Here is a 23,616-nt window from a genome sequence, read left to right as displayed (position 1 = left end):
AAAAAAAAAAAAAAAAAGAAGGATCAGGGATGGGGATACGTTCTCCCATGACGTCTTCCCTGGAGGAGAGCAACCAAGGCAGCAATCTGCTCTGGGAAGCCAAGGGGAAACTGTGACCCAGGGTCCTTCTGATACTCTTAACCCCAGTGGCAGGGAAACCCGGTTCTCTGGGATGAGAGTGATGTCCTAGCAGGTAGGGCACTCTATAAGTACAGCGTCCTATGGCAAAACACGTAGCAACATAAGCCCCCAACTGGCTGCTATGAGTTAAGGCGGTTTGGAGCCATTTATCATCCAGACGGTTCTTTGCTCTCATCATTATTGGTTGAAGGAGAAATCACCTTTTCACTCCCTTCCCAGGCCTCATTCCTATCTTCTGGCTGCCAGCTCTACAAACGGGACAGGACACTGCCAAGTTGCAGGAGGGATATCGGAGGCTGCCCCTGTTCTTCCTCCTGACACACCCACCCTTGGGGTATGAAAACCCATCAGGTTCCAGCCACTGTCTCACTTCAACCTCTCAAGGCCTTTGAAAGACCCACTTAAAAAAGACTAGGCAGAGAAGAAAGCCACCTCTGGATGGTGGAGGCAGCAAATTCTGCTCTGTTCTCTGACGGTACCAAAGCCCAGCACTCACCAGACACACATGGAGCTTTGCGCCATACGATGGGAGTTATCTGTATCAATTCACTGAGTCCTCCTGGGGACCCTATGAGATCAGTTCACTTCATGACCCATTTTACAGTTGGGAAACTGAATCATAGAGAGGTTCTTATAACTGACACAAAGTCACTAAGTTAGTAAGAAGAGGAGACAGGATTAAAACCAGGCAGTCTGGCTTCGAAGATTCAGCCTCTTCAACATTACACTCTACTGCCTCTGTAGCTTTGAAAAGACACAAAGAATTAGCTTTTCAAAAAGTGCACATAACTAAAAAAAAAATTGATTGGCCAGGCACAGTGGCTCACACCTGTAATCACAGCACTTTGGGAGGTGGAGGCAAGAGGATTGCCTGAGCCCAGGATTTGAGACCAGCCTGGGCAATATGGTGAGACCTCATCTTTACGATTAAAAAAAAAAATAGCTGGGCATAGTGGCATATGCCTGTAGTCCCAGGTACTTGGAAGACTGAGATGGAAGGATTACCTGAGACCAGCAGGTCAAGGCTGAAGTGGCCATGAGCATACCACTACACTTCAGCCCGGGTGACAAATTGAGACTCCAACTCAAAAAAAAAGTGTACATATAGCTAATTGAGCAACATCGCTAATCATTAGGAAATGCAAAGCAGAACCACAAAGATACCACTTCACACCCATTAGGATGGCCACTATCTTTTAAAAAGTGTTGGTGAGGAGGTAGAGAAACTAGAATCCTTGTGTACTACTGGTGGGAGTGTAAAATAGTGTAATCACTATGGAAAACAGTATGATGATACCTCAAAGAATTAAAAATAAAATTTCACCTCTGAGCCAGGTGTGGTGGCTCATGCCTATAATCCCAGCACTTTAGGAGACCCAGCCAAGTGGACTGCCTGAGCCCGTGGGTTCAAGACCAGTCTGGGCAACTTGGCGAGACCTCATCTCTACAATAAATAAAAAATTAGCTGGGTGTGGCATCACACATCTGTAGTTCCAGCTACTTGGAAGGCTGAGGTGGAAGGATTGCTGGAGCCCAGCAGGTCGATGCTGGGATAGCCATGAGCATGTCACTGCACTCCAGTCTGGGCAACAGAGTGAGACTTCAATTCAAAATTTGAAAAAAAAGAAATTCTGACATATGTTACACCAGGATGAACTTTGAGGACATTATGCTAAGTGAAATAGTATAGTCACAAAAAGGCAAATACAATATGATTTCACTTATATGAGGTACTTAGAGTAATCAAAATCAGAGACAGAAAGTAGAATGGGGGTTGCAGAGGTTCGGGGATTGGCAGCGGGGTGAGTGGCAGTAGAAGATGGAAGTTGATTAATGGGTGCAGAGTTTCAGTTTTACAAGATGAAAAGAATTCTGGAGATGGGTGGTATTGGTGAACACACAGCAATAAGAATGTACTTAATGCCTCTGAACTGTATACTTAAAAATGATTAAGGTTCATGACCAACCAGAGCAACATGGCGAGACCTCATCTCTACAATAAATCAAAAATTAGCTGGGCATGGCAGCACATGCCTGTAGTTCTGGCTACTTGGAAGGCTGAGGCAGAAGGATCACCTGAGCCCAGCAGGTCAAGGCTGCAGTGGCGGTGAGCATGCCACTGCACTCCAGCCTGGGCCACAGAGACACCAACTCAAAAAAAAAAAGATTAAAATGAGCTGGGCGTATAGTCCCAGCACTTTGGGAGGCCGAGGTGAGAGGATTATTTGAGGCCAGGAGTTCAAGACCAGGCTGGGCAACATGGCAAGACCTCGTTCCTACAAAAAATAAAAGAATTATCTGGGCACGGTCGCATGCACCTGTAGTCCCAACTACTCAGGATGCTGAGGCAGAAGAATCACCTGAGCCAGAGTTCAAGGCTGCCATGAGCTGTGATCATGCCACTGCACTCCAGTCTGGGTGACAGAGTGAATCCACGACACAAAAAAACCAAAAAAACAAAAAATAAGGTTAAAATGATAAATTTCATATCGTGTATATTTCACTACAATTAAAAACAAATAAATTTTTAAGAAAGCAAAACCAGGCCAGGCTCAGTGGCTCAGCCTGTAATCCCGTGCTTTGGGAGGCCGAGGTGAGTGGATTGCCTGAGCCTGTGGGTTTGCGACCCACCTGGGCAACTTGGCAAGACCTCATCTCTACAATAAATCAAAAAATTAGCCAGGCGTGGTAGCGTGGTTCCAGCTACTCGGAAGGCTGAGGCGGAAGGATTGCCGGAGCCCAGCAGGTCGAGGCTGCGGTGGCCAGTGACGTTATGAAAATCCCCGCTCTCTGAGAACACGTTCACAGGCAGGAATGCAGCGCAGGGGAGATCCGAGGGTCTTGGGACGCCACACAATTCAGCTTTTATTGTATAACTAACCCTGGGTTTATTGGCACTCCAGTCTGGGTGACAGAGTGAGACTCCAACTCAAAAAACAAAATAAATAAATAAATAAATGGTATATAAAGGTATACGTATAATCCATAAAACCCTAAAAAAAAAAAAAAAACCACACACACACAAAAAAACAACAACAACAAAAAAGTAAACCAAGAAATAGTACCTGTAATAAGCCTCAGGACCTTTATTATTGTACTTACGGTAAAAATTACCCTGAATTACAATCTAATAAAAAAAATTGGGAGCTGCTGCTTACGCTTCTGAACTTCTGGAACTGAGGGAACATTTGCAAACAGATTAAGTGCTGGACTTTCCTTGGTCTGCATGCCAAGCCAAAGAGGTGATTAGCAGGCTTAAACTACTGATTTCTAATCAGAAAGTTTAAAAAAAAATCCTTTGTCAGAGAGAACCAGGACAAAGGGCCAATAAACCCAGGGTTAGTTATACAATAAAAGCTGAATTGTGTGGCGTCCCAAGACCCTCGGATCTCCCCCGCGCTGCATTCCTGCCTGTGAACGTGTTCTCAGAGAGCGGGGATTTTCATAACGTCACTGGGCTATTGCATTGCACTGATAACACATCATTCAATCCTGGACAGTCCCTCACAAAGCCAGGCAGTGCCTCTGAATGAGAATGGGGACATCGGGAGGACATATTCCAGGAGTCATTAGCAATGAGATCTCAACTGTCCCGGTATACCTGCCTCTCCTTCCCACATAGCCTGGCCTTGTTATCTCTCCAGTGAGCTGGGATCCAGGGAGCAGGACTCTTTCTGAAAAGGCCTCTGTGCTCACATTCCCAAGTAGCTGTAGATGGTAAAGGGGAAGGAGGCAAGGAGGAGAGAGGAGAGGAAAGGAGGTCTTGGTAGGGGAGACCTAGTTCTGAGGAACTGACAGGCAGCATGTGCTCACTGGGTCATCACAATCCTGCCTACTCTGCATGCCCCAGCCATGTAGACAATCCCTGGGCCACACCTCCTGTCCTCACAGCCTGACAGAGCAGGGTCTGTGGAATAGGGCGCGTTGCAGGCTCCAGGAAGGAGGAAGGCACTTCCTCCAGCGCCTGAATTCCAGCCACTGCACCCTGGAGAGTGCAAGAGCTTAAGTAATTCTCAAACCGGGACACACAGACAAATGCTCTGAGAAACGGGAACTCAGTGGGCGTTAGTGTGACATCAACACGCGCCAACTACCTTGAGGAGACAAGGCAGCACTAGCAAGCACTTGGCGGTGGAATCAGAGAGCCCCAGGTTGAAACCCCAACTCTCTTGCCAAATTGCTGTGTGACTCTGGTAAGCTCCCTAAACTCACGAGCCTCACCTGCCTTTTGTGGAAGGTGGGGACAGGTGAAAAGGTAAACGTATGTAAAGTCCTTAAGTAGATGGCAGCTGTCACTACTGCCAGCTGAGGTTTCCACAGATTACAAGATTTTTGAACTTCATTATGTTTTGAATTGAAATCTTGGCCTAATAACATTGTACTGTCTTCCTCCTGGAGATAAATAAAGTGTAATTTGGGGAGAAGGGAAGAGAAAGGGAGTAGATTCAGAAACAGCATCCCATGAGAGAAATTCAGTAACTGCCTATAATCTCCTACACCTGATGTCCTCTCGGAATTGAAGCAAATGTCCGAAGGATTCTGGTGCAGTCCACATTGAACTTAAACTGGGTCCTCCCCTTCCACCCGAGGGCCTGCTGTGTACTGAGCCTGCCCTGCTGCCTGGAATCCAGCCAGTCCTTTCTTTTCAATAAACCAAAGAAGATGCTGCACCAACTGCAGACCTGGCAAGCAGGCCAGGGTTGCCCTGACCTCCTGAGCTGAGTCCCCTGCAGTCACAGCAGTCTGGGCTGACCCTGGAGCCTCACCAGGTCAGGCCTCACTTTTCCAAAACCACCTTGCTTCCAGCTAGCCCCCCAAAGGCCCCCAGCCCCCACATACACCCAGATAAGCCAGCTAGGAGAAGAAGGCACCCTGGACTGGTAAAGCAGGTTTCTGGGGCTCCCGTAGTTCAGGATCGGGAAATGCATTTTGTTTTTCAGTCGTAGATTAAGGGCCATGGCCTTCCGATCCAGGCACCTGGCTCTCTCTTCACCAACATGATGAAGATGGCCTGTCTAGGGCTTCTGATTATCTCTGTTTGATTTCTGTTGGATCAACAGTTACTGGTTTCCCAAATAGCAATTGTGGGCCTCACACAAAAAATCACGGTAGCAAATTCTGAGAGCCGCTGGGGGGAAGGACTCTTGGGAGTTTCACGGTCCAGTAGTTCCATTCTTTAACTCCTCCTGTCTGGAAAGAGGGGGAGGCCTGAGGGTTCTGTGCCCTGGGTGTGGGGTCAGGCCTGGGGCTGGAAAACGGTCCTTTAGTTTGTTTTTCTACAACAGGAGAAATCTCCAGCTATGAGATCTTCTTGAAATATAGACAGAAGAGCTTCCACTGGGGACCCCGGAGCCCCCACAGATCAGCTATGCCTCCTCCCAATCAGAGCCAGGGCCTATCCTTGGGTCTGACGCTTGCCCTCTGGCGTGACTTGACCTAGGAGTTCAGACTGACCAGGAGAGGAGTCGGAAGGGGGCAGCTTCCTAAGGGAAGCGTCCATCCATCACCCCTACTGTGTAGTTTCCCACAGCTACTCACTTGTGTTCATTTATTTCTTCATAAACTTCATGCCAGGGCTGGGGAGACTAGACAGGATGCTTCACCATTCGGGGTGCAGTCAGACAGGAAAACCCTCTGCTATGTGGTAGATTCATGTTAGAAGGATGCACAGTAAGCCCCCGCACAAGATGGGACAAAGGTGGCAAGGAAGGCTCCCAGGAAAAGGTGGTTTTAAATTGAAGTCCAACAGAGTAGCAGCACAGGGAGGGTGGATCAGCAGGCAGGAAGCACGCATGGCTTGTGCAAAGGAAGGAGAGAGCCAGGAGACAAGGAGAATTTCAGGATTAAGGTGTATTAGAGTCATCTGGGTAGTGTATTAAAAATACAGGTTCTGGCTGGGTGTGGTGGCTCTTGCCTATAATCCCAGCACTTTGGGAGGCTGAGGTGAGAGAATTGCCTGAGTCCAGGGGTATGAGACCAGCCTGGGCAACTTAGCGAGACCTCATCTCTACAATAAATCCAAAAATTAGCCAGGCATGGTGGTGTGTGCCTGTAGTTCCAGCTACTTGGAAGGCTAAGAATGAAGGATTGCTTGAACCCAGCAGGTCAAGGCTGCGGTGGCCGTGAGCGCACCACTGCACTCCAGCCTGGGCAACAGAGTGAGAATCCAACTCAAAACAACAACAACAAAACATAGCAAGACCTTGTCTCTACAAAAAATAAAAAAGTCAGCTGGGCACTGTGGTGCATGCCTGTAATCCCAGCTACTCAGGAGGGTGACACAGGAGGATTGCTTGGGCCCAGGAGTTGGAGGCTACGGTGAGCCATGATTGTGCCACTGCACTCAAGCCTGGATGACAGAGCGAAATCCTTGAGGAGAAAAAAAAAAAAAAAAAAAAAAATATATATATATATATATATATTTCTGATTCAGTAGGTTTAAGGCGAGGGACCCAGGAATTTACATTTTACACGCTCTTGGGGAGAGTCTAACATAGGAGGTCTGGGGACCACACTCTGAGAAATCAAATCTGCTTTGAAGGAATGGAAAAAAAAAAAAGCCATTTGTGGCTTTGATGGAATATGGGTTTATTTTCCTGGAATGTTCCCAGAGGGACTTTGGACAGCTCACTAATGACTCCTTCCTCAGTCATTTTACGCAGACATACATACCGACACCAAACAAACGGGAAATGAACCCGGGAGGGTGGTAGTGGCCTTACTCACTCTGATGGGCTGCCTTGGGAGCTGGTGGGCGGGCAAGGGAGTGTTATCTCAGGAATGTGTTGGGGCAAGGTCCTTGCTGACACTCAGGTGAGCGGGACCTGGCGGAGCTGGCGAGGGCAGTGTCCTAATCCCCGGTGAAAAACTCTCTGGAATCTGGCCACGCCTCCTTGCCACCCTCATGCCAGGTAGGGCCAGCGCTACACAGGCCCCACAGACTCCGCAGCCTGTGGCTGGCCTCTGTCCCTCAGGTCCCATCTCCTGCCCTCCGGTTCCCACTCCTGCCCCTGGAGCCTCTGCTGTCCAGGACCGCCCCAGGCCCAGAATGTTCCTGGCTTGGGCTAAGGATCCTGGCTCAGTCAGTTTGAGACGGGCCTAAGGCCTCATTCTGTTAGTCCTCTCGCAGCAATATTCCAGCCCTGTTGAGAGCTCTCTCAGGGAATCTGTCATTTATTTTGTTGGCTCAGGTCCCTGCCTGGGAAGTTTACTAGGGATTCAGTTCCTCCTTGTCTTGCTCCTACCACTACTCTGACAACTGGAATCCTGCCTCTGTGATCTCTGCCGGGCACCTGCCAGGCTACCCCTCATTACTTCTCAGAACCCACAGGCACTACCCTGCCATGGGGCCTCCCAACTCTGACCACCCTTGTCCCCTGGGTGTCATGCTCCGTAGCCCCGGTGGACTTCCCTCATAGCCAGTGTCTGCTCTGACCTTTGGCACCTGATACCGCTGGTGGGTGCACTGTGGCCTCAGGACCTTGCATTTTCTCAGCAGGTGTGACCCCCTATCAGCCACGGTGCCCCACCTGGCTTCAATCCCTTACCCCATGTGGCACTCCGGGAATGAGCCCAGGAATGAGAAGCGTCTTTCCCTAGATAGTGTTTATAACTGGTTGTAAAAACCCGCTGTTTATTGATACCACAAGTATGTGGTGTGCCCTAGATCAGAAATAGAAAGAAACACAGGCAGCCACAAAGAAAAGAAAGAAAGAAAGAAACAGGCTACGCAAACATAAGTAGAACCAAACGGTCAGTGCTCTGCCAACACTAACACACATAAGTGCCACTACAGATCTGGCTAAAGTGCACATTCAGATTCAGGGTGTCTGGGTGCAGCCTGAGATTCTGCATTTCTTCTCCCCTCCCCTTTTTTTGAGTCAGAGTCTCACTCTGTCACCCAGGCTATAGTGCAGTGGTAAGATCACGACTCACCGCAGGCTTGACCTTCTGGGCTCAGGCTATCCTTCTGCCTCAGCTTCCCAAGTAGCTGGGACTACAGGCATGCACCACCACGGCCAGTTAATTTCTTGATTTTCTTTGTCAAGATGAGGTTTTGCTATGTTGCCCAGGCTGGTCTTGAACTCCCAGGCTCAGGCAATCCTCTTGCCTTGGCCTTCCAGAATGCTGGGATTACAGGTGTGAGCCACTAGTTCTGGCTGAAATTCTGCATTTTTTTTCTTTGAACGCAGGATTTATTGAGAGCACAGAAAAGCTTCCACAGTGGGAGGGGACCCGAAGGGGCTGCCTGATTCTGCATTTGTAACAAGCTCCCAGGCGATGCTGATGGGCTGGTCCACAGCCCACACTTGGAGTAGCGGGAGGGTAGAAGTCACACAAATGAAAAGGAGTTTGTCACGGGGGGGTTGAGGCAGAAGTAAGCTCAAAATAGAACCTGAGCTCAGACACAGGAACCACCAGGCCCTGTTAACTGCCATGAGCATACAGAACAATTGACTCTGGAAGATAAAAAATGTCCTAGGGATGCCAGCTGTTTATGATCTCCCCTAGGTGGGCGCTATTGTGGCTGGCATCCCATGACCCCGACCCGTGTCACCTCCTGTACCAGTTCAAGGCTGGCTCTGTGATCTTTTCAAATCAGCATCTCTCAGTAGTTGTGGCTGCTGAGCTGAAGAATTAGGAAATCTAGGCTGGGGCTCTGAAGTCCATTTGGGTCACCTGCAAACTAATGCTGTGACAGTGTAATAACTAAACATTTGTGAGTATTTAGTATGAGCCCTGCTCTCTGCTAAGTGCCTTAAATGAGATAATCCATGCTTAATTCTCACAATAACCCTTCAACGTAGATGGCAGTTTAAATGCCCAAGCTCTAGAGTCAGACAACATGAGTTTGAATCCTGGCTTTGTCACTTTCTAGCTGTGTGACCTTGGGCAAATTACTTAGCCTCTCCCTCCTCTCTAAATGGAGATAGTAACAGTATCTTTCTCAGAAGGTCAGTGTAATGATTAGTTGAGCTAATAAATATAAACACTCAGAGCTTGGCACTCAATAAAATCTCAGTTATTATTTTATTACTCGTAGCCTTACATGTATCAAGCGAGAAAACTAAGGCTCAGAGAGATTAAGCAGCTCGCCTAAGGTCACACAGCTAGGAAGAGGCAGAGCTGATTCATAAACGAGGTAGCAGAAACCACGACATGAGTGGACAAACAGAGGGACCAGAAGGAGGGGCAGAGAGACACTGCTCCTCCCTCCCCACAAGCTGCAGCCCCCACCTGCCCAGCAGAAGGGGCCACAATTTCTGACCTCAGCTTCCTGTGGGCTCTCTAGCCTCTTTCTAGAACCATCCTGCAGGGGCCTCCATTGCTTTTGACCCGAACATGCCTGACTTAAAGCAGACCCCTTCCTGCAGGGAGCAGGGACAGAGGTAGATGATGGATGCCTGATGGAGCATCAGGTGTGGTTGCGGGGTATCCATGGATACAGGTGGGGTGTCCACAGACACGAGGTGGGTACCCACAGACACCGGGGGGGTGCGCTCACAGACACGGGTGGGCCCAAAACACTACAGTCAACAAGAAGAACAACCAAATGTGGGGCATACTTGAGAACTGCCACTGACCCAGGCAAACTGGCAGCAGAGAACACTGAAGAGAGCTCACTAACCATGCCTAACAATGACTGGCCCTGCTAGAGCGTTAGGAACTCTGCAAAGTATTTGACATTGTTCATTCAGCGCATCCTTATAAAAACTGCATGAAGGAGTGTGATTATGTAAGAGGGCAACCTTATTTCTTAGAAAACCCATACTAAAGTATTTAGCAGTAAAAATATACAGTATCTCCACCTTATGCTTCAAAGCTATGGGTGCATACAAATCTATATCTATAAATGATATATACCATATAAATTATATGTAAAATTTGTATGTCTCTCAATATGCTATATATACTCACAAATATATAATGGTATACATACATACATGCCTTAAATGGTGTATGTGTGCATACATACACACACACACACACACACACATATTTGTAAATAACTTTACATATATATAATCAGAGAAAGAAAGGGAATATAAGGTAAATGGGCAACATACAAAAACTGGTACATCTGAGGCTGGGAGCAGTGGCTCATGCCTGTAATCCCAGCACTTTGGGAGACTGAGGCAGGAGGATCAAAAAAAGAAAAAGAAAATTGGTTAATCTGGGTAAATGGTATCTAGGAATTTCTTGTACTGTTTTTGAGACTTGCTTGAAATTATATTGAAATAAAAATATACATGGGAAAGGTCTTTTGAAGACACTCTCGGCCAGGCATGATCACTCACACCTATAATCCCAGCACTTTGGGAGGTTGAGGTGAGAGGATTGCCTGAGCCCACGGGTTCGAGTCCAGTCTGGGCAACTTGGCGAGACTTCATCTCTACAATAAATCAAAAACTTAGCCAGGCATGGTGGCGCGTGCCTGTAGTTCCAGCTACTTGGAAGGCTGAGGTGGAAGGATCACCACAGCAGGTAGAGACTGCAGTGGCCATGAGCGTGCCACTGTACTCCAGACTGGGTGACAGGGTGAGACTCCAACTCAAAAAAGAAAAAAAAAAAGACACTCTTAAAAACAGTATGGTTAATCTGTCATGAGATTAGAGTTAAAAAATTTTTAAAAAACAATATGAAGAAAATGCTATTATTCCCATCTTATAGATGAAGAAAGTGAGTCAAAGTGTGAGAGACGTAGAAAGTGAGAGTGGGACTAGCTTTGAGAAGCTCCAACGTGTCTCCCTCTGCACCCCAGGAGGAAAGGAGACGGTTGGTCAGCACTGGGTTGTGTGAGAGTGATCTGGAAGCAGACCTCAGGTTGGTCAACAGAGGGAGAGGTCCTCTGGCCTCAATTTTCCAGTGAGCTTCTGTGGGACTACACAGAAAAGAAATGAGGTCTCAGAGCCTGCAAAAGAAAGGGAGGCAGAACTTGGTAGCTAGATGGGGAAGAAGGAATCAAGATATATGCTTCTGGAAACAGGGGTTATCTGTGGGAAGGGGGCTGGGTAGATGAGGACCAGATGGGAGGAAGACCTACACTCCATTGTGTACCTTTTGGACCTGAGGAATGGGAACCATGGATGGGCCAGGCATGGAGGCACACCTATAATCCCAGCACTTTGAGAAGTTGAAGCCGGAGGATCACTTGAGGCCAGGAGTTTGAGACCAGCCTGGGCAACACAGCAAGACCCTGTCTCTACAAAAAAATTAAAAAATTACCCAGATGTGGAGGTATACACCTGTAGTCCCTGCTACTTGGGAGGCTGAGGTGAAGGAGCACTTGAGCCCAGGAGTTTGAGGCTGCAGTGAGCTATGACTGCACCACCGAACTCCAGCCTGGGTGACAAAGTAATAAACTGTCTCCAAAAAAATTTTTTTTAAATAATAATTTGCCAGGCATGGTGGCTCATGCCTGTAATCCCAGCACTTTGGAAGGCTGAGGCAAGAGGCTGGTTTGAGACCAGCCTGGGCAATATAGCAAGACCTCGTCTCTAAAATAAATCAAAAAAATTAGCTGGGCGTGGTGGCGTTCATCTGTAGTCCCAGCTACTCAGAAGGCTGATGTGGAAGGATCACCTGAGACCAGCAGGTTGAGGCTGCGGTGGCCATGAGCATGCCATAGCACCCCAGCCTGGATGACAGAGTGAGACTCCAACCCAAAATAATCATCATCATAATAATAATTTTTTAATTGTTTAAAAAGAATGTGAACCATGCATATGTAGTAATCATTAGAGTGATGCCTTCTCATGGTAATGGCAGAAAAGATAGGAGGCTAAATTGTTTGTTTGAGACCAGGATTGGATTGTTTTCAATCCGTTGTAGCGTACAGTGCTTGCCTAGACCCAGAATGATGTCCAGCAGGTGCCTGAAAATAAGGAAGGAGGCTTGGTGGCAGAGGGAGTCGAGCACAACATGCCTTGCCTTCCCTGGAGAAGAATGACCGCCATGAAGGAACAGGGAGGGCGTGAGGAGAATACCACTGCATGGCTCTGGTGGCACTTCCAGAACCTTGCTCAGAGACTGAGGTGGCATGAGTGAGGGCTAGAGGTACTGAAGAGGGTGGCAAAGGCAAGGGGTGTAGACTCTCCTACGCTCTTCAGGTAAGGGTCCCAGGGTGGGGAGGACTGACCTACACACGTGAGCACAGTGGAGAGAAGTCCATGGAAGCTGAAGAAAGGAAGGAAGAGACGTTCTGAGATGCACACCAAGGAGTAGCCAGGCTTTGGGGAGGCTGAAGGGGTGCTAGTCGGGGCTCTAGAAGGATCTGGGACAAATCTATTCCCTAACAGTGGTTCTCAAGCATAAGAATCCACTGAAGTCAAGCTCTTTCCACAAATGTGCAGTCTGGGTTCCACCTCCAGAGATTCTGAACATGTTGACTGGGTTAGGTCCAGGAATCTGTATTTAAGCTACTCTCTTTAGAGGTTCAGAGGCATGTGGCCCACAGATCATGTGACCTTGGGATAAACCAGAGATCCTTGGACAAAGTGAAGGAAAAACACTGCTTGTTGCCAATAGAGTGCCATGAATTCCTGAAAACCTAGCTAAAGGGGCAGGGAGGTTGACCACCATAAATTTTTCTTATTTAAAGCTCAGTTCCGGCCGGGCATGGTGGCTCAGCCTGTAATCCCAGCACTTTGGGAGGCCGAGGCGAGAGGTCTGCCTGAGCCCGCAGGTTTGAGACCAGCCTGGCCAACTTGGTGAGACCTCTTCTCTACAATAAATCACAAAAACTAGCAGGACATGGTGTCGTGCGTCTATAGTTCCAGCTACTTGGAAGGCTAAGGCGGAAGGATCACCTAAGTCCAGCAGGTGGAGGCTGCAGTAGCCGTGAACATGCCGCTGCACTCTAGCCTGGGTGACAAGAATGAGACTCCAACTCAAAAATAAATAAATAAATAAATATATAAAGCTCAGTTCCACCACTTATTAACTGTGTAACCATGGGTAAGTTTTCAAACTCAGTTGTTCTGACTGTAGCATCCTAACCCAGCATCCTCTTATGTTGCTAATTTGTAATTATTGTGCTTATGTTTTTATTCTTTGCCTGAATGCTCCATGTGGGGTGACATCAGTCTTCTATCACTGCTGTGCCTTTTCTTAGCACAGTTCCCTCCAGGAACCACATTCACAGAGGTGACAGCATTCACTGGTTTGCATTCCACCCAAGCACAGCAGAAGTGGACAGGAATCACACCTGGGAGGGCCACTTCCTGCTCAGCAAAGCACAGTCTGAGATGAAGTCCAAACACACATTCTGGGGAATGCTCCATGGGCCAGCAAGAACAACTCAGCCCAAGCCCACAGCCTGTTCAGGCACCAAACAGTCAAAGGGGAGTTTGGTTCTCGCTAAGTTGTTCATGCCAAAGTAACCAGGTAGGACTCTCATAGGCAAAGATGTTGACCACCACCTCAGATAGGCACATCTGGCCATGGAACTCACTCCTTGGAGGGATCTTTTTTTTTTTTAAGCTGGGGTCTCACTGTCACCCAGGTTGGAGTACATTGGCACGATCATGGCTCACTGCAGCCTTGACCTCCTGAGTTCAGGCAATCCTCCCACCTCAGCCTCCTGAGTAGTTGGGACTACAGGTGTGAGCCACCATGCCCAGCTAATTTTTGAATTTTTGGAAGGGTGAGGTCTTATTATGTTGCCCAGGCTGGTCTTGAATGCCTGGGTTCAAGCAATCCTCCTACCTCAGTCTCCCACAGTCCTGGGATTACAGGCATGAACCACCGTGCCTGGCATTGGAGGGATTTTGAAAAGCCAAATGTACTCAGAAAAAGAGCTCACCCATCTTGCTCACTGAGAGAAGGACTTCTGCTAAAATAGGAGTAGAGAAAGCAAAGCCTGGCTCTCCAGACAAGAAGATACCAATGAAAGTATCAAACTAACATAAGGAACTAAATGACCTGGATGGATTGAGTGTTGCTCTCCTTGACATCCTGGCCTGATCCAGGGGAGGGTAAATCATGTATATCTGCGGAACAGACAGCCTGAGTCTGCATGCCAGTTCTGCCACTTATTAACTGTGTAACCATGGGCAAGTTTTCAACTCTCTAAGCCTCAGTTTCCCCATCTGCAGAATGGTCACAGTTCTTACCTCATAGTATTACTGTGAGAATTAAACTGGATGATGCATTCAGAACACACAGCCCAGAGCTTGGCACAATCTACAGGCTTAATCAACATGAGCTGTTATGAGTTCTGTCCACAGGCAAGTGAGGGTGTCTGCATCCCACTTTCCTGGAGTTTCAAAGATGCAGGCATGTGCATGAAATTCAAACCAGGTTCTACAGATGAAAGGAAGGCCAGTCTCCAGGCTGACAAATCTAAAGTAGCTCAGACCAATTTATTTAACAGTATAATGCTGCAGTGGCCGTTGAATATTTTCACATTAAGGCAAAAAAAAAAAAAAAAAGCCAAAATTCCTTCTACTCTTAACCCATCAGGAAAGAAATAACAATATAGGTACAGAAGAGAGACATTTGGCCAACAGCAAGGTACCTGACATTCCCCCAATATCTTCTTCTCTACCTCCTGCAATGATATTTTAATACTTTCTGAGTCATCTCAATTTTTTCAAGTAAAAATGTGCAAATGTGGGGTTTTAAAATTATGCCTGATACTTCTATGACACATATGCCCTTTACTAGGTGCTTTTACTTAATCTCATTCAAACTCCAGGAGCCCTTATGAGGAAAGCAGATATTTACCTGCAGCAGTGGTTCTCTAATCTGGCTGCAACCTAGAATCAACTGGGAACTTTCTAGAAATTTCAGGCCCAGGCCATATGCCAGTCCAATCAAACCAGAATCTCTGGGGGTGGACCAGGCATGGGTGTTTGTAGCACTGGCCTCCAGTGATCTAATGATTCTAATATGTAGCACAAATTGGGAACCACTAATTGTTTCTATTGTTTCTCCAGCTCCAAAGATATCCTCTTGCTCTTTGTTATCTCTAGGTGGCATGGTAGCTCACTCTTGTAACCCTAGCACTTTGGGAGGCAGAGGTGAGTGGATTCCTTAAGCCTAGGAGTTCAGGACCAGCCTGGATAGCATAACGAGACCACCCCCCCACTTATAAATAAAAAATTAGCCAGGTATGGTGACACATGCCTGTAGTCCCAGCTTCTCAGGAGGCTGAGGTGGGAAGATTCCTTGAACCCAGTAATTGAGGCTGCAGTGAAGTGTGATCATGCCACTGCACTCCAGCTTGGGCAACAGAGTAAGACCCTGTCTCAAAAAATAAATAAATAAATAAATAAATAAATAAATAAGTAAATAAATAAATAAATAAATAAAAGGAAAGAAAAAGAAAAAAGCCAGGTGTGATGGCTCATGTCTGCAATCCCAGCACTTTGGGAGGCCCAGGCAGGAGAATCACTTGAGCCCAGGAGTTTGAGACCAGCCTGGGCAACATAATGAGACCTCATCTCCACAAAAAAACTAAAAAACAAGCTGGGTGTGGTGGTACGTGCCTGTAGTCCGAGCTACTTGGGAGGGTGAGGTGGGAGGATCACCTAGGTCCAGGAGGTTGAGGCTATGGTAAGCCATGATCATGCCACTGCGCGATCAAAGAAGAAAAGGAAAAGGAAAAAGAAAGGAAGGTAGGGACATAAGAAGGAAGGGGGGGAGGGGGGGAGGAAAGGAGGGAGGGAGGGAGGGAGAGAGGGAAGGAGTGAGGGATGAACAAGCTCAAGAGTCCTCATTCCCTCATTGCAGAGTTATGGAGACCAGGGCTCAGGAAGGGTAAGTGGCTTGCTGCTAAGAGGCTGGGCCAGAAACAGAATTCAAAACTTCCGAGTGGGGAGCTTTCACTTCTGGTTTAGTGTACACCTATTGAATGCCAGCCAGTGAGCTACCCACAACCAAGAGTGTAGAAGACGCAGGGAACCATGCTGTTCTACTGCAATGTGCGGCTTGAGGGAGCCCGGGGCAGGGAGTGAGGAAGGCGTTTTGAAATTTCACTTGTGAGTTGAATCTTCATGCCAAAAAGTTGTCAAACCATAGTGGGTACCTGGAGAAAGGTGTGTGGGGGTTCAGAGTGGACAGTAAGGGCTTGGGGGATAATGCTAAACTGTTCATAGGCCAATTAAGACCATTTCAACTGGCTGCATATACCTGTGCTCAAAATGTTCTATTATCCTGGCTAGTTTCTATCATTCAACTGCTAACAAAGTGCAGGTGGTTATGGCTGCAAATACCCAGCCAGTGGTTCACAGACTTGAGTTGGCAGCAGAGTCACCTGGAGGACATGAAAACACAGACTGCTGGGCTATACCCCCAGAGTTTCTGCTTCAGTAGGTCTGACTCAGGACATGAGAATCTGTGTTTCTAACAGGTTCTCAGATGAAGCTGATATACTTGTCTGCAACCACATTTTAAAAAAAAGTTTTGAGTGGGGTATCACTGTTGTCCAGGCTGGAGTGCAGTGGCAAAATGATGGCTCAAAATAGCCTCGAACATCTGGGTTCAGGCAATACTTCTGCCTCAGCCTCCCAAATAGCTGGGACTGCAGGAATGTGCCACCACATCTGGCTGTTTTTGTTTTGTTTTTTGGGTTGAGGTCTTGCTATGTTACCCAGACCGGTCTCAAACTCCTGGGCTCAGGCAATCCTCCTGCCTCAACCTACCAAAGTGCTGAGATTATAGGTGTAAACTGCTATTCCCAGCCTGTAACCACATTTTAAGAAGCACTGTATAAAGGCAAGAACCTTGGAGGGCCTGGTGACCAGTAAAAAGGCTGAAGAAAACCCAGGGTCCACCATTGGCTACTGGCAAATGTCTGTTTCATTAAATAAACACTAGGGGTTTGTTTCATAGAAATAAACCACTGGGGTTTTGAAACTCTTCAAGCTATTAAGATACCTCTTAATATTCCTGTCTAGCCTGGGCAACATTTCGAGATCTCATCTCTTAAAAAAAAAAAATTTAAATTAGTCAGGCGTGGTGGTATGTGCCTATAGCCCCAGCTACTCAGGAGGCTGAGGCGGGAGGATTGCTTGAATTCAAGGAGTTTGTGGCTGCTGCGAGCTATGATCATGCCACTGCACTCCAGCATGGGTGACACAGTGAGACCTTGCCTCAAAAAATACATATATATTCCTGTCTTACAAAGGCTATTGTCTACTGGGAAGAAGCCGATCTTCTTCAAGATGAACAGTTTTTCTAGGGAACATTTTTCTCAGAGAGAAACAAGAAGAAAACGGTTTATGTCCAAAAAATCTGGTCCTAAAAATATATGAATTGAGCAGTAACTATATAACGACAGAGAACGCTATAAAATGTGCCAAGGAAGCTCCAATTGCTACAATTAGAACTGCCTGGTCCGTGGAACTTCATATAATGAGAGGCTGCTAATGTGATTCTGACCAACCCAATGAGGTGGGTTCTAATTTATTCTCATTTTGCCAGTGAAGCAGCAGAGGTTTAGGAAGATTTAAGTAACTCGACCAGGGTCACAGGACTAGCAAGTGGCACAGATTTGGAATCTCTAAGTAATAGTCAAGGGGAAGGTCTCCCTGGGGGCTGCAGGGGAGACCTTGTGCGGGAGGGGTTTGTCTCCTCCCCACATCCCTGTCCCTGAACTTCCTGGAGTTGAAGTAGGGACAGTTCCCAGGGGCGAAGGAGCCCAGAGACCTTTCCTCTGATGGGCAGTTTGGCATGGGTGTCCTGGCTCAGTGCCATCCCGAAACAGGGAAGGTTGTTTCCTCGGATCCTGCCACAGTCATGGAAATAGACATTCTATACATTCTAATTAAAGAGATGTCCCTTCTGGCTTCTGGAATCCCCTCAGACTGCCTGCTTCTCTGCTCCTTCCTTCCCTCTTTCCTTGCCTCTTTTTTTCCTTTCTTTCTTCCTTCCTCCTTTCCTTCTTTCCTCCCTTCCTTCCTTCTTTCCTTCCTTCCCTTCCTTTATTTTTTGAGTCAGGGCCTCACTCTGTTGCCCAGGCTGGAGTGCAGTGACATGATCATAGCTTATTGCAGCCTTGACCTCCTGGGTTCAGATGATCCTGAGTAGCTGGGACTACAGGCATGTACAACCACATCTGGCTATTTTTTTTTTTTTTTTACTTTTTGTAGAGATGCAGTCTCGCTCTGTTGCCCAGGTTGATCTCAAACTCCTGGGCTCAAGCAATCCTCCCACCTTGGCCTCCCAAAATGTTGGGAGTATAGGCATGAGCCACCATACCTGGCTTTCCCTGTGCTTTATTTCTTAATGGATGAGAAAATCCTACAGGATTTTGCTGCCCCTAAGGCTTCGGCAAGCAGAAGAACAGAACAGTGGTCTGCTCCTGATACTCCCAGGGATGCAGGGGGACCATGTTTGCTCAGGATACCATCTCCTTCAGCCCTCTCAGCCTTGGGAGGAGGAGACCATTCCTTTACCATCTTCAGGATCCTCCCCTGTAAGCCAGGGATTGCAGCACACCCCCTCCAGGTTATTGTGAAGATTCAAGCTGACACATCAGTCGGTTCTAAAAGTGCAGGGAACAGACCAGCAGCAACAGCTGGGAACCTGCTGGAAATGCACATTCCTGGGCCCCACCCAGATGCACCGACTCAGACTCCAGTGTTTAACAAGCCCTCCAAGTGCTTATGATGCTTTCTCAAGTCTGATAGTCATTGCTCTTGAACAGAAGCTCCATGAGGACAAGGATTATTGTTGGTTTCATCACTGTTGAACCCCCAGTGCCAGAACATGCTGAGTATGTGACAGGCATGCCACAATTACTTGTTAAATGACTAAACGTGTCCAGATGAAACAGGAGGAGAAGGATACAGAGGCTCAGAGCCTAGCATCTCTATTTGCACAGTTCCATAACCAGCTGTGTCTCTCACTAATTTGTCATAAATTCTATGGGCGGGAGACTCTGTTGAATCTCACCATTTCGTTCCCAGCACCTCAACCACCTCATCATAGCAGGCTCCTGCTAACACCCTACTGAAGGCATGGAGGTCTCCCAGTTTCAAGTCTAGGTTCACACCACCACTCTCAACAGGTGTCACAGACAAGTCTGTCCCCCCATCATCCTAGGATGGGAAGAAGAATTCCCAGAGAATACCAAGCCCCCATCATAATCCAAGTGATCTGTTTAACTATTTGCCAGTCTCCATCACCCATGGGTACACTCTGCCACAGCCAGGACTTTGCTCTGACCCTCCCTCTGGCAGGCAACAGAGTCTGAGCACAGCAGGCATTCCATAAATACCTGCTGAGTGAATGGCCAACCCCTGGCTGGGTGGGACATGATAAATACCAATGCCCTTCCACACCACCACCATGCTAAAATCAGCAGGTCCTGCCGGGTACGGTGGCTCACGCCCTTAATCCCAGCACTTTGGGTGGCAGAGGCAAGAGGACCGCCTGAGCCCAACTTGGAGAGGCCTCATCTCTACAATAAATCGAAAAATTAGCCAGGCACAGTGGCATGAGCCTATGGTTACAGCTACTTGGAATACCAAGGTAGAAGGATCATCTGAGCCCGGCAGGTCGAAGCTGCATTGGTCATCACTGTGCCACTGCACTCTAGCCTGGGCAACAGAGTGAGACTCTAAAAAAAAAAAAAACATCACGCTCACCTGTAGTTCCAGCTACTTGGAAGGCTGAGGCAGAAGGATCACCGGAGCACAACAGATTGAGGCTGCGGTGGCTGGGAGCGTGTCACTGCCCTCCAGCCTGGGTGACAGAGTGAGACTCCAACTCAAAAAAAAATCAGCAGGGCCCCAAACAGCTCTCAACAGCACAAAAGGGGAGACTGAGGGAGCAGACAGACTACCAGCAGTTAGGAATGAGCTCTAGAAAGCTCCAGCTTTTGCACCAGCCTTTTTAGCTCTGCCATGACAACTGCACTTCATTACCCCTGATTCACACGCAGCACTGGTGCCAGCTTACTTGCAGGAGTCGTTTCACTCCAGAAATTCCAAAGAAGGGCTTGCCTCCGATAAGACTGGAGGAAAAAAAGTTTATTGACTTATGTATATAATGAGTGCCACCAAGGTGTTTGCGAGCTCCAATGTCAACGTGGCTCAGGTGAGCCACAGTCCATCAGGAAGACTTGAGTTGGCAAGGAATAAACAAGGTTTTGACTGCCTACCATTACCACTGCATAGGAGGGGAGGTTGTCCTAACTAGTAAGAGTTGCTATTTGAAAGCATGATGGGCTGGGTTCAGTGGCTCACACCTATAATCCCAACACTTTGGGAGGCTGAGGCGGAAGAACCACTTGAGGCCAGGAATTTGAGACCAGCCTGGGCAGCATGGCGAGAGCTCATCTCTACAAAAAAATGTACAAATCAGCCAGGTGTACTGGTGTACACCCGTAGTCCGAGCTACTCAAGAGGCTGAGGCAGGAGGATTGCTTGAGCCTAGGAGTTTGAGGCTGTGGTAAGCTAAGATCACATCACTGCACTCCAGCCTGGGTGACAGAGCGAGACCCGGTCTTAAGAAAAAAAAAAAAAAGGTAAAAGCATGGTGTATACTAGACATTGTGCTAAGACCTTCCATGTCAATGTCATTCAACCTTCACCACAACTCTCAGGGCAGGCAGGTCCAATTCTAATCTCTGTTTTACAGTTGAGGAGAAGAAACTGATTCAAGGTCATGATGTGTAAGTGACAGAGCCAGACTTGACTAGGTGTCCTCTAATGATCTTTATGAAGGCCGTACCTGCAGCAGAGAACAGTGTAGATATCAAATCTATGTTTGCCGGAAGCCACACACACATTTTTCTCCATGGTGAGTAAGGTACACACACTGACAGGTGTTTCTGGTTTCTTCTCTGTAGTTGAAAATGCCCCTTTCCTCCTGTGTCTCCTTCCTCTCTCCAAACTCACTGAAAGACTCTGCAGTGGTAAAAGGAATAAGGCTTTGAAATCAGACTGAGCTAGATTCAGATTCCAACTCTGCCCCTTTCTATCAGTGTGACTTTGAGCTTGTCACTTGACTTCTCTCTCAGCCTCCATTTACCCATTTGCAAAACACCAGAAAAAAATACAATGAGAAACAGAGCTTGGCACACAACAGATGCTGGATAGATCACTAAAGATAACTGTGATTATTTGTCACCATGATCACCAGGCACCAGTTAATGTTCTCACTGTCAGTGACACAAAGACAAACAAGGCCCTTGTAAGAAATTCTTGGAATACATCGGGAAATGCTCACGGAGCCCTAACGACCCAAGAAAAGTCGCGACAGATGCGGGATCACGAGGCTGGCCCGGGGTCATCTCATCCTTGCTGCCACCTGATGTCTGCATCTTGACATTTTATCCTTCCAAGACAGTTACCAGTCAGTGGATCCCGGGGGCGGCCTCAGTGACGAATCAAACAAGTAACCGTCGCTGGGCGGGGAGGAAGCCACCAACACAGGCCAGGCAACAGCAGGCAGCCCACTGGGGAAAGTCAGCAGCTGCCGTTGGCCTGGTGTCCTCGCTGCCAGAGTGATGAATGGAGCCAGAGAAGAAAAAAACGCCAACAAAGGTGTCCCTAATCTTGATGCAGCTTCATTTTTGTTTGCTGGCTGACCATTGAGCGAGGACTTAAGCTCCGTCCCTTTTCTTCGGCAGACATTTGAAACTGAAAGATCCCATTTCTTCCCAACAGAGAGATGTCATGGGTAGAAGCTTTGAGGAGGCAATTCAGGGGGGATGGGGTGGGGGTAAGCATGTGACCCAACACACTTGTCCTTTTTCTTACCCCCCACTCCCCGCCCCCGTCCCCACTCTCCACTACCCCCCCATTCCCCATCCACCATCTTTGTAGAATGTTCTCCCAACACAACAGGGAATGCCTCGTCCCTCCACCACGCCCCGTCCCCCATCATTTTGGCAAGAGATTTTTCTGCTTAGGAGCTGGAGGCTAAATGGCTCGCCAGCAAGGGCTTAATAACAAAATGCCACAGTATCCAGTTTCTTCCTTTTCTCTTCCTTTCTCCCACTCCAAAATAGGAGAAAGGAAAGCAGCTTAGGGGTTTGGCCTTCTGCTGTGCTGCCAAAGATGTATGGCATGCTGGCCCTCTCTGTGCTGTGACTCAATTGGGATCCAGCCCACAGCCCTGCTCAAGTGGAAGTGTTTCCCTCAGCAAATAGCCAGGAACTGGTGACAGGGATGTCACCAAGCTACTTCTCTGAGTGAAGTGGATTCTTCTTATCCAGGGCCCCTTGCTGAGCTGGGGCTGCAGTCCTCATCACCTAGCACTAGGCATGGCTAAAGGGTTCCCAACACTCAGCACGGATAGGCCCCCGCCACCAGGTTGGCATCCCCTGCAAATGCCACCAAAGCCTAATCAGGGCTTCCTCCACCCAGAAACCTCGGCAGCAATGTGGTGGCCACCTCCCACTCTCACTTATTCTAGCCTTGTCTCTCCTTACGTGCACTTGAACTTGGTGTGCCAACCTTCCTGGTAACTAAGGCAACCTGATTCTCTTCCCTTCAAAGGGGCAGTGTTTCTCTCACAGTTACCTGGGTCCCCAGGGGATTGGAAAATCAGGTCAGTTTGGCTAAGCCCTGTCCCCAAAAGGAGGAATGGCGACAGAGTAGCTGCCTTGGCTACCCATTCCCTGGCTGTTGGGAGCATTTACCCACGCAACTTGGAAAAGACTGTGAACTCCCCACAAGCACTGCAGCCTTCAAAGAGTTTCTCTACCTCCATCTCTGTCCTCTCGTCCCCAGAGCTCTGGTTAGCTGGCTGCTCCTGGAAGGCAGAGTTCATGCCAGTCTCCTACGCTGCCATGAGGACCTCGCTGGTTTCCCCGGTTAAGTCTCCTTAGCATCCCCTCTCCCTGAGATCCCTATCAGGTTCGTCCATTTCAATACACAGCGACTCTCAAGCCCAGATATCAGCAGGGCCCTCTGGGATCTTTAAGTGAATTCATAATCCAGGGCAGAGCCAGACCAGGCTACAGCTCATATGAGTGTGTATGTAGGAGTCTGGCTAGGTGGGCTCCAGTCGGGTGCATCATCTATTGGTGACCTTCAACAAGTTACTTAAACTTTTTTTTTTGAGTTGGAGTCTCACTCTGTCGCCCAGGCTGGAGTACGGTGGCACGCTCACGGTTACCACAGCCTCAACCTGCTGGTCTCAAGTGATTCTTCCACCTCAACCTTCCAAGTAGCTGGAACCACAGGTGCGTGCCACCAGGCATGGCTAATTTTTTGATTTTTTGTAGAGATGAGGTCTCGCCAAATTGCCCAGGCTGGTCTCAAACCTCTGGGCTCAGGAAATCCTCTCATCTCCACCTCCCAAAGTGCTGGGATTACTAGCATGAGCCACCATACCAGGTGCAAACTTTCTTTTTTAAAAAAAATTTATTTCTTTTGTAGAGATAGGGATCTCAATGTGCTGCCCAGGCTGGTCTCTAGCTCCTGGGCTTAAGCAATCCTCCTGCCTCAGCCTCCTGAGTAGCTGGGACTATAGGCACATGCCAATACACCTGGCTAATTTTAAAATTTTTTGTAG

Source organism: Carlito syrichta, unplaced genomic scaffold (genome assembly GCF_000164805.1).
Source record: "Carlito syrichta isolate Samal-C Ts95f unplaced genomic scaffold, Tarsius_syrichta-2.0.1 Scaffold301542, whole genome shotgun sequence".
Classification (NCBI taxonomy): Eukaryota; Metazoa; Chordata; class Mammalia; order Primates; family Tarsiidae; genus Carlito; species Carlito syrichta.
Note: the sequence above shows the minus strand (reverse complement) of the source record.